This window comes from Mus caroli, chromosome 7 (assembly GCF_900094665.2).
Source record: "Mus caroli chromosome 7, CAROLI_EIJ_v1.1, whole genome shotgun sequence".
Taxonomy (NCBI): domain Eukaryota; kingdom Metazoa; phylum Chordata; class Mammalia; order Rodentia; family Muridae; genus Mus; species Mus caroli.
The window spans coordinates 24,414,424-24,425,070 of NC_034576.1; the positions used below are offsets into that span (position 1 = coordinate 24,414,424).

The 10,647-nt window shown below is 55.3% G+C and overlaps 1 long non-coding RNA gene across 2 annotated transcripts; it reads left to right on the forward strand.

Moving 5' to 3' along the window:
- Nucleotides 1-5,496: 5,496 nt before the first annotated feature.
- LOC110297318 lies at nt 5,497-9,709 on the forward strand. 2 transcript variants are annotated; one of them, XR_002378271.1, is made up of 3 exons: nt 5,497-5,664; nt 8,399-8,704; nt 9,172-9,709. It is a non-coding gene; the product is annotated as an uncharacterized LOC110297318 (long non-coding RNA). The 2 variants fall into 2 exon arrangements; XR_002378272.1 differs by lacking the exon at nt 5,497-5,664 and adding an exon at nt 8,146-8,213.
- The last annotated feature ends 938 nt before the right edge of the window (nt 9,710-10,647 follow it).

Below are 10,647 nucleotides of genomic sequence, written 5' to 3' on the forward strand. Positions count from 1 at the left end.
AGAGAGAGAGAGAGAGAGAGAGAGAGAGAGAGAGAGAGAGAGAGAGCCGTGAACATGCCACAGCAGTGTGAGTGTCCTGGTCAGAGGACATCTTCAGGGGTAATTTCTCTCCTTCCACCATCATGGTCACAGGAATCAACCAGAAGTCATCAGACTTAGTGGCCACACCTTTGATCCACCATCTCGACACTCCACTTTTCCATATGGGGCCCTGGGCATTGAACTCGGATCATCAGGGTTGTGCAGGGAGCCCTTTGACCAGTGAAGCTATCTCCCAGCCCTTATCCTCGGATCTTTCTGCTCATGGGCATCCTCTGTCCTTTCCTTCCCTCCCTGAGTTATTTATTTAGAGACAGATTTTCACTGTGCATATAGCCCAGACTGCCTTGAACTTGAGATCTCCCTGCCTCTATCTCCTGAGCGCTGGCATTACAGATCTATACTGCAGTACCTGGCTTGGTTTTGTTTTGTTTTGTTTTGTTTTGTTTTGTTTTGTTTTGTTTTGTTTTGTTTTGTTTTGTTTTGTTTTTGAGGCAAGATCACTATAGCTCAGGTTGGCCAGGAATTTCCCGTGTAGCCAGTGATAGTCTTGAATATCTAATTCTCTTCCTTCCACCTCAGAGCTAGGACTGCAGATGTGCATCCTGCCCTTCTCACCTCCTCCCCTACTTAAACACTCTGACCTGTGCCTTCTGCTCACGCAGCTGCCCCAGTGCCTGCAACATACCCTGTATGTATTTACTGAAACCAACAAAGGGACAATGACCTCTCTGCCCCACCCAAAATAGCTAATGGGAGTTCCAACCTGGCCCTAATGTAGGTAGGTGGAGATGGAGAAGAAAATCCTATATATTGATGGTTCTGACCCAGAGAAGGAAACCAAGGCAGTGAGGATAAAGCACCTGCCACCATGTCACAGTGAGTCCATAGCAGAGCTAACATGTCCGAATTTCATATGGAGTCAGTTACCTCATGGGCTCTTGACAGATTTCTGCATGGTCTCCCAGCATCAGTGGGTCTGAATGGCAGATGTGGGCTCTGACACTCACTGAATGTTTATCAAGCTCCTTGCCTATTCTGACCCTGGGTGTCACCACCTGGAAGACAGGATAATGACGACGCCCCCATAGAGGGCGGTGGGACGCAGAGGAACACACAAGGCAAGTGCCATCACTGAGCTGCAGAAAAGACTGCCACTCACCGCCGGGGTGGGACTGCATGAGCAATGGACGACAGCGGGGGAGAGAGGACCTCTCAAAGGAGCATCAGCTTGAGCCGTGTGTGCGCGTGTGTGGTGTGTGTGTGTGTGTGTGTGTGTGTGTGTGCATGTGACTCTTATTCACAGGCCAGCCTTCCCCGGGGCCAGCCCTGAGCCCCGACCTTCCTCTCCCAGGCAAGCCCTTTCCTAATAAGGAATGCTTGATGGAAGGAAGAAAGGGTCTGCTCAGATCCGAGATGAGCATGAAGGTGCACGCACTGGGGAGGCTGACGGAGAAAGATGAGCTCAGCCTCACTACATACTGAGTTCAGGGCCTGGAAAATACAGAACAGCAGCAACAAAGAACTGACATATGCAGGGCAAGGCGCATGGGCCCGGGCAATCCCAGCTACTCCGAGGCTGAAGCAGGAAGATCACAAGGCTTGTGACCAGCCAAGCAACTTAGAGACTTCTTTTTTAAGGAAATGCCTGAGGCTTAAACCACACATGATTTTTGTTGTTGTTATTTGAAACAAAGTCCCCTGTAGCCCAGGTTATCCTAGAATGCAGTATGTAGTAAAAAATGACCTTGAACTCCTGACCATCCTGCTGAGATAACCACCATGCTTAGCTCACCCATGGTCTTTTTTAATACAGCGGTCCTATCCATGGGTTCAGAGACCTCTCTACCACAAAACTCCTCCCTCCTCTTTCCAACTATAGCTCTGAGACCAAGGTCAGGAAAGCGGTGTATTGCCCTAATGAAGATATCTGGAGGGGTGAGATTTGGGCAAAGAGGAGGCCCAGAGCCCTCTTCTTCCCACGTGCTCCAGCTGTGGTTCTAGATCCTCTCACGCTTCCAGAGTGCCCTCCTCCCCCTACTTTCTCCATACATGGCCCCCGGGCCCTTCCCTCTGATACCACAGCCCCACCCCAGGGACCTGAGAATGGTGGTGCATATGGGGTCTGTCGCTTGTTTTCACTTCGTTTATTTATGTGTATTCATGTTGTACATATGTGTACATGTCCATGTATCTGTTTATTTTAGAGATAGGGTCTTATGTAGCCCAGGCTGGCCTTGAACTGTATTTGTAGTCAAGGGTAACTTTGAACCTCTGATTCTCCTGCATCCACCTCCCAGGTATGTACGTGTGTACACAACCATCTGCACCATTTTTGGGGGGCAGAGAGGAGGGGACCAAGGCTGAAAGGAAAGAATGGAGCTGAGAAAAGCCCCTCTTCGAGTCTGTGGTAGACACAGGGACATGTCCCTTGGGACTATGGCTTGTCCTCTGCCTTGGAGTTCTCAGAGAATAAGAGAGGAAAGGTTTTTGTTTTCTTGGGGGGGGGTGAGGGGTGACCATGACCCATCCTCTCTTCTGACTAAAGTTCTGAAGCTTCAGGTCTCCATTCATCCTGATTGTTGTGGGGGGGGGGGCGCTGAGGTGAAAAGTGGGGTGAGCCAAGAATGCAGGGACAGAGGGGAAAGTCGGAGAAAAGCAGAACTGGGGTGAGGGTGGGGGAGTCAGAAGATAGAACAGAAGGGTGTGTGAGGTCTTTAAATCCCTGGGAGAAGAGGCTACAATAAAGGATAGTCGGAGTCAGACGGACAGATAGAGGGGCAGAGGGAGGACAGACAAAGCAAGGAAAGGAGGAGGGTGGGGAGGGAACGTGCCACCCACTTGACACGGGGCTGGGATCTTTTGTAAACAGCTTGCCCAACACACTCCTCCTGGCCCCTTCACACCAGCAGTCCTTTGAAGGGGTGTAGCGTTGTGCCTGGTCCTGGATAGACCTGCTGCACTCCTGGGGAAGCTGTGCCAACTTCCTGCCTCGCCTTTCTCTCTTCACCCACCTGCTTCCCAGAAGAAGAGGCCTTGTTCAGTGGAGCAGGGGCAGAGGCAGGACCTCGGAGGTATGCAGAGGGCCGAGGAGTGGGATACCTGGCCCCTCAGGTCCCCAGGCCGCTGCCACCCACCTGTTATCTCGTGTCCGCCCCCCCTTCTCTGGTGTTCTCCTGACTTAGGTCGGTCAGCAGCTCCCTCACTGTAGCCTGCATCTGTGGTTGCCAACCCCCTCCTGCCCTGCTGCTGCCTTCTCCTAAGACCACTAGCCAGTTTCTGCTCCCCAGTGGGTTTGGGGTTAGGGAGGGGAGCAGGAGCCTAGGTGGGGACGGGAAGGCTTGGTGTGCTGTTGAGGACCTGCTAGGGCCCTGCTGACATGGATGAGGAAGAGGAGGGGGTCTTGGTGATGGATGATGCTGATTCTTTGGTGAGGGGATAGTAGCAGAGGGGGTGAAGGCAGGTTGGGGGAGGGGTGGTGAGGAAGCAGTGTTGGGGGGGAGCAGGACCAGGCTCACATTTGCCATTCAGGGCAGCTGACAATAAAAATGCTTTATTGCCAAGAAACTGGATCGATCGGGGCTGGAGGGGGCCGGCAGGGGGGACGCGGAGGGCTCAGCTCAGAGGCCGGCGGCCGGGCCTCCGCAGCGACCAGGGCCCCAGCCGCCCTCCCCCCTGCGCCCCCCTCCCCGCCTCCTGCCCTTTCTCTCTCCTGCAGCCACCGCTTAGTTCTTATTATATTTTTTCTTATATATTTTTCCCCCAGCTTCTCCTGCTCCTGTTTTTTTTTTTCCTTTTAATTTTTTTTTTTTAAACTCACTGTGCTCCTGAGGCTGCAGGCTGGGTGGGGGTGGGGTGGGGGCATCTGCCCAGGCTGGGCCCTACCCATTGGCTTCTAGGGCTGCTGTCTATGGGATGAACCCTCACTTTAACTTCACAGTCCTAGCCCTGGTTCAATCAAGCTCCCCCAGAGTCTGGCCCCACGTGTACCATCCTCCTCGCCTATCACCCTTAAGGTCTTCTTCTGACTTAGGAGTGCCCCCACACCCACACTATGGTGGGCTCGCGGCCCTGGGCAGACCCTCTTCCTCTCCCCCCTACCTGGCCCCTTGCTTCCTCGTGGAGCCATTTGGCTGATGGTCAGAACTGTCCGTCAAGGGGGCTCTGAGCCCCTGAGGACTCAGATGGGAGGAGGCAGGGGGAGAGGTCGAGGGTCAGGCCACGGCCCCTCAGCTCATCTCTTTCCCCTCCCCCTTCCTAACAAAGGGAACAGCAGACCATCGCTGGGGGTGGGAGGGGGCTGCCTGGTAGTCAGAGGGAAGCCAGAGAGGGGCTGTGGATGGCCATGGGCAGGAGGCAGGGTGAGGGCTGCCTGCCCCTCCTCTGCCCGCCCTCTCGGGTCAAGGCTAAGGTGATTCCTCAACCTCTCCAGGCTGGGAGGGGAGGACGGGTCTTCGAAGACAAAGAATGGGAGCCCCAGGGAGTTGGGGGCTGGCAGGGAAGCACCTGGGACCCACTATTTTGACTTGGGGAGGGACAGCAGGCACCCTCCCGGTTCTTGCTTTTCCCCTCCTGGCAGCCCCGCCTCCCATCTGCAACAATCCCTCTGGATCTCAGAGCTGAGGCAGGATTCCGTTGGGGTTGAGGGGGAAACTGAGGCCCAAAGAAGGGGCAACAGAGTCACAGGGAGAATGTTGCCCCACTTTGATCTTCAGCTTCTCAGCCTAGCAAGGGAGGGAGCCCCTCTCTCCCAGTCCTTTCTCTTCCGGGTCAGGGCTGGCCCATGGAGGGGGCAGGTAACAGAAGGCTGCTGGAAGAGGGGAGGGGAGGTTGAGGAGCTAGAGGGGTTGATCTCTGTGTTCCAGGTCAGCCAGGGAGGTTGAGAGACCAAAAGACCTTAGCATGCTGTCTCCAGCCTGGGTTTGTGGTGAGAGTCAACTGGAAAGGACGGGGCAACCTACCCCCACCCCAGTACCTGGAAAGAGACCTTCAGAGAGGGCTCTCTCCCGCTCACTGCCACACAGCAAAGGTGGACCCACAGCCTGGACTGCCCACACATGACACCTGCCCAGCCTGACAGTAGCTGGCAAAGAGAAGCCATGGCTGGCAGCCATCCTGACTATGGGAATAAAAAGCCACTGGAGAAACAAAAAAGAAATGTTCAAAGCCTGGGGGGCTACGTTCTCCTGCCAAGGCTGAGGGGGCTCTTGGAGAGAATGAGGGCCGCAGCCAAAAGGAAGTGGGGGGCAGGGCATATCCCTTTTCTGGGGGGGCTCAAATATGCTTCCACAGCTTGTCCAGGAGACCCTAGATGTACCCAGGACTAAGGGGTCCCAGCTGCCCTCCCCCAAACCTCCCCTCCCTTCTCTCTCTCTTTCTCGCCGCTATCGACCGACCAGGCTGTGACATGGTGGATCAATACAGCAGGGATATAAAGCCGGCTGGCTGGCTGCCTGCCTCTGCCTCTCTCTCCCTTGCTTCTCTTCCTTTCTTTCCCGGAGCCGCACCTAAGCCCCCACCCCATGTACCCCTTACCCCTACCTCTGGGGGGCCAGCCATCACCCCATACTCCCCTACTGCAGGAGAGTTTAGGGGGGCTGAGAGCTTGGAGAGCCAGGAGAGGGGGTGAGTATGGGGGTGGGCAGGGAAGCAGATGGGTGTGGGGGGGTCACATCTGCAGGCTAGGTGGCTGGGATAAACTGAGGAACAGTCCTTTAGGAAGAAAGGGAGCACCCCCTCAGTTGGGAGCAGCTCAGAGGGATGGGGCCCTTTGAGGGTAGCTGAGGGTGAGGGATGAAGCCTTGGGTGGTGGGCAGGGTTCCTGGCTGGGCAGGGGGGTGGGGAAATGCTGCTCTGAGCCTGTGGGAGAAGGGAAGAAAGGCCTGGATACTGGATTTGGAAGAGCGAGTGGACAGAAGCAAGAGGGGGCACCCTGGGCAAGCCTGTTGTCTACCCACAGGACCTTGGCCTCACCCCAGAGCCTGAGCTGAATGAGCTGGGGTGTGGGTGGGCTTTCTTAGGGTGGTAGACAGGATGGTTCAACCAAGGGGCTGTGGAGTCCGAATGGATGCCACCCATGGAGGGTGTACACAGGTCCTTAGGCTGTGTTAGGGGACTACAGAATTGTCTCCTGACTGCCCTGACCCTCGAGCCATGTCTGTGTGTGACTGTGAGCCTGTGGAGGTTGTCCTGGGGACGCTAGGGATTGTGCATATATGCCCATGGTGTCTCCATGATTACTGGGTGTCCTCAAATGCCCGTGTGGCCCTTGGGGGGATGTGGATGAATCTCAAGATGATACTCTCTCTGTCCCTAGGAAGGGTGGTGGCTAAGTGTCCCTATGTGTTCTAGTGAACCCGATTGTGGTGACATGTCCACGCCTCTGGTGGAGTGTGTCTAAGTGTGGGTGTTTTGGAGTGAGTCTGTATGTGTCCCTGTGTCTGTGTCGTGGAGGGGGAGGGGGCTGTCCCTGGGCTTCAGAGCCTGTTTGGTCCTCTCTATGTGCATTGAAGGCTCTATATGAGCGGTAGAGACTCCGGTGGGTTCACTCTGTGTCTACCTGCTCCAGATGACCCTGCGTGCCCATGGTCAAGTGTTCGCTCATCAGTGGGATGGAGGCTCTGGGTGTGTCCCAGTGTGTGTCACGGTGACTCAGTGTACGTGAGGGGGGCAGAGGTCACATCCCTGAGTCTGAGTGGGGGAGGGGGTGGAGCAACAGAGGCTGCCACCGAGACACTGGCTAGTGAGGTTTATGGCTACATCATCTCCACATAGAATATAAGGGCCAGTCTGCCTTCTTTCTTCCCCTGCCAGAGGCCCCAGACCCCTGCCAGGGTGGGCCCAGTCTCCCTCCCTTCCTTCTCCCATCTTGGGTGGGGTGCGCCTCTGTTCTTCAGCACCCTCTGCTTTGGTGGACACTACCTCAACTCCACCAAGCGACCTCCGTCCCTCCCAACCCCCCCAGCGCCACCCGCTCCCCCCGCCCTCCCCCTACCACAAGTCCAGTCCAACCCAGACAAAAGCAATTACTCCTGAGGTAGGATGTGAGTGTGGGTGTTAGAAACAGAAAAAAAATATAGTGGGGGGAAGGGAGGGGGAGGGAGACACACACACAGAAGCAGGGATGGTCAGCCAGAGACCTGGAGAGACAGGGATGAAGAAAAAGACAGAGGGAGAGAAGGAAGGACAGCCAGAGCTACTCAGGGCAGAAACCGAGAGATGAGGATGGACAGAGACATAGATCCAGGAGACAGAGGCAGCAAGGGAGAGCCATGGAAGGCCAAGTAGAGAGACCAGCCAGAGAAGCACAGTAAAAGAGAGCAGGGGACACAGGAATGAAGAAAGAGGACAGGGGACAGAGTGAGGGCTGGGGGAGAAGACATGTGGGGAGCCCCAGCCAGGGTCAGCAAGAAAACACAGACAGTGAGAAACACAAAGAGTAAGAATGAGATCAGGCAGGGACAGATGAAAGACAGACGCACAGACAGAGGTGGACGGACACTGGTGATATAGTGAGAAACCCAAGCCAGCAAAGACAGAAAGTGCTGAAGAGAGTTCAAAGCCTTCTCCTGACAAGAGCACACGCACGCGCGCGCGCACACACACACACACACACACACACACACACACACACACACACACGCTAGGCAGGCTTTCTCCCCACCCCCAGGCCAGATGTCAGGTGTGGCCAAGCCCTCCCCATAGCCCTTGGTCCTCCAGAGCCAGAATGAGGAGGGGACAGGATGGGCAGATGCTCTCAGCTGTCAGACAAGAGAGCTGGGCACAGTGCATCCTCGCTGCCAACACCAGCCAGTTAGTGTCACCTACGTGTGCCATATACCACATTACTCACACTGGATACCCAGAGAGGACACCAGAACCCCTGCAAGGCCCTTCCTTCCTGTCTCACAGCTGTGCCCTGCCTGCCTAGTGCCCTTAGCTCCTATCTTTCCTCCTTGGCACCAAGCCAGTGAGTGGCCTTGTCCTACCACCTACGGGGTGTCTTCATGCACTCCGGCTTTGGGGGTACACTTCCTGCCCTTCCTACTTGCGGCTATCTGCTTTCCTGTGCCCTACCCCATTTCTACTGCCTCCCTTCTCTTTGCTCTTCTCAAGAGCTCCCCAACATTCCTCCAAAGTCAGATGGTGACCCCTCTGAACCTCCTGTTGGCCAGGTACCTCAAGAGGAATGCACTCCCTAGCCCTCCCCTTTGCTGGGGGAAAAAGAGGCGACCTCCAGTTCTTGTCCCCACCCCACCCCATACCTCTTTTCTTGCCACCCTGGCCCTTGCCAGGCTCCCACATTTTCATGTGATCGGCTCTGAGGCCAAAAGCTAAAACTCTATTTATACACCTCCAGACTCAAAGGAAGAGGAAACACTCAGGAAGGGATGGAGAGATGGACAGAGCTGAATGAAGAATGCCTGTGGGGAGCACAGAGACAAGCAGAGGACTATGGAAGGCCAGGAGCAGGAGACCTGTGGGCCTGGTGAGCTGCACAGACCTCTGCACTCCGTGGGATTCCCAACAGGCCTCGCGCCAAGCTCCCAGGGTTACTCTGAGGTCTGCCTATGTTGAGGATCAGAGCTCTGAATTCTCAGCCTGCCTTAATTTGCTGTGGGACTATCCAGGATTCCAGGGACTCACGGATCCTAGCCTGCTAAAGGTGAGCTTTCTATTTCTCCCCTCCCCCACATCTGTAAGCCCCACCCTGTGGTAAGAGATACTCCCAAACTACAGCTGTTTCTACCCGCCCTGCCCGGAGACGCCAACCAGAGACAATGGCACCAAGCCATCACTTGCTACCTCTTAGAATCCCGTCCTCAAACCTGGGCTTCACAGCCAGTAAGGAACGCAGCCCGTTCATACAGTGTGGCGGGGACACAGCCAGCCAAGGAGCTGTCCCATCCCCCCAAACCAACAGAGCTGTTGCACCACTGAAGCCCGGTCTCTGGCCCCGCCCTAAGCCACAAGCACAAACCCTAGCTAGAGCTAAAGTCAAGTCTCCACCCAGCCCCACACCGCAAACGCAGCTCAGTTCGGGAGAAGGCTGAGTGGACCTGGGGTCTGGAAAACCTGGTGGCCCTGCCTGCCGGTTCACTGTCTTATCTCCACCCACTGCTCCCCACCCAGTCACTGAAGACTCTGCCTCACACGGTCCTGGGTTGTTCTTCCAAGTCACCTTCTTAGACCCAGCGATGCAAGGCTTGTCCCCCACAAGTGAGCTCCAGCTCCTGAGATCTTCAGGGCTCCTGCACGGGGAGTATAGGAGTCTGTCCTCATCGCCTCCGTGATGTAGCATGCGGAGGGCTACAGGGGACTGCAACTGGCCATGGGGACTGCAAGGCCAGAGCTGCGTTCCTGGCTCCAACAGCTGATCAGCCTGTCACCGGTACCACAGCACAGTTAGACCTGTGCTGGCTTCTCTGAGCCCTTCAGGAACACCCTCCCAAAGATGTCCCGGAGGCCCTGTGTGTATCAACTAAACTCTCTGTCCTCTGACCACATTCTTTGCAGCCTCACACTTGGGCTGATAACACTTGTGCCTGATCCGGGGGTGCCTCTGAGGCCTCCGAAGTTCTCCTGCTTCTCGGCATCTCCAGGCCTCGTATGGGAGACATCCCAGGGTGGGGCAGGGTGCTGCAGTAATAAATGGATGGATCTGAATCTGGTTGTGTGTGCTTGCTTGTTTATTTATCAGCCGGACCAATGCTTTCTGAGCATTTACATGTACCAGGAATAACTGCAGACATGCAGACAAATAGAGAAGCCTCCCGCTATGAGGCTGGTGGGGAGACATGAAGCCAAGTGCGGAGCAGGGAGCAGGACAGATGGGGTGAAGCAGCTCAGGGCAGAGCACCTTAGATAGAAAGGGGGCGGGGAGAAGGAGGAGGAAGTGGAGGAGGAAGAGGAAGGTGAGGAGGAAGAGGAGGGGGGAGGGAGAGGAGGAGGGGCAGGGAGTGAGCCCAAGAAAGAACTGGGGATGAGCTAAGGGGAGCCATGCCTCAGTTAGGGAAGCCACAGTAGACCCAGGCCTGGAGATCTCTCATTTTGGGGTTCCAGCTCCCAGGAGCACTGAGGAGGCCTTGGGACGTATTTGGGGAACCACTTGCCTACCTGGTAGAGTTAAGGAAAGAGAGTGAGAGTAGGCACTTTGTGGTAGCTACATGGTCTCCTTAGGCACTTTCTCCCTGCAGATGGGGATGGCAGGTGAATGGACTAGGTACTCTGGCAACAGTCTTCAAAGCCAGTCTGCAAGAAACTCCAACATCAAACACCTCCCTAGCAGTGTATGCCTGTCCCTAGTTTCATCCAGTGAACCCACACATGGTCCCAGCTTTAGCCGAGCCCATCCACGCGAGTTAAACACAACTGCTGCCAAGTCAGATTCTGTTCTCTTGAAAGAAATTCACCCCGGGATTTCTAACGGTGTGGTGGGATTCAAGGTAGAGGGGTGAGAGTGTTAAATGCAGGCAGTTCTGTGTTCAAATCACCTCTGCTGTGTGACTTTAGGCAGCAGAGAACTACTTCAAATGAAACATAACTAAACATAGCTCTTAGCAGTCCTCAAAACTGCCTCGAACTCCGAACTGATGTAGCTTGGAGGCT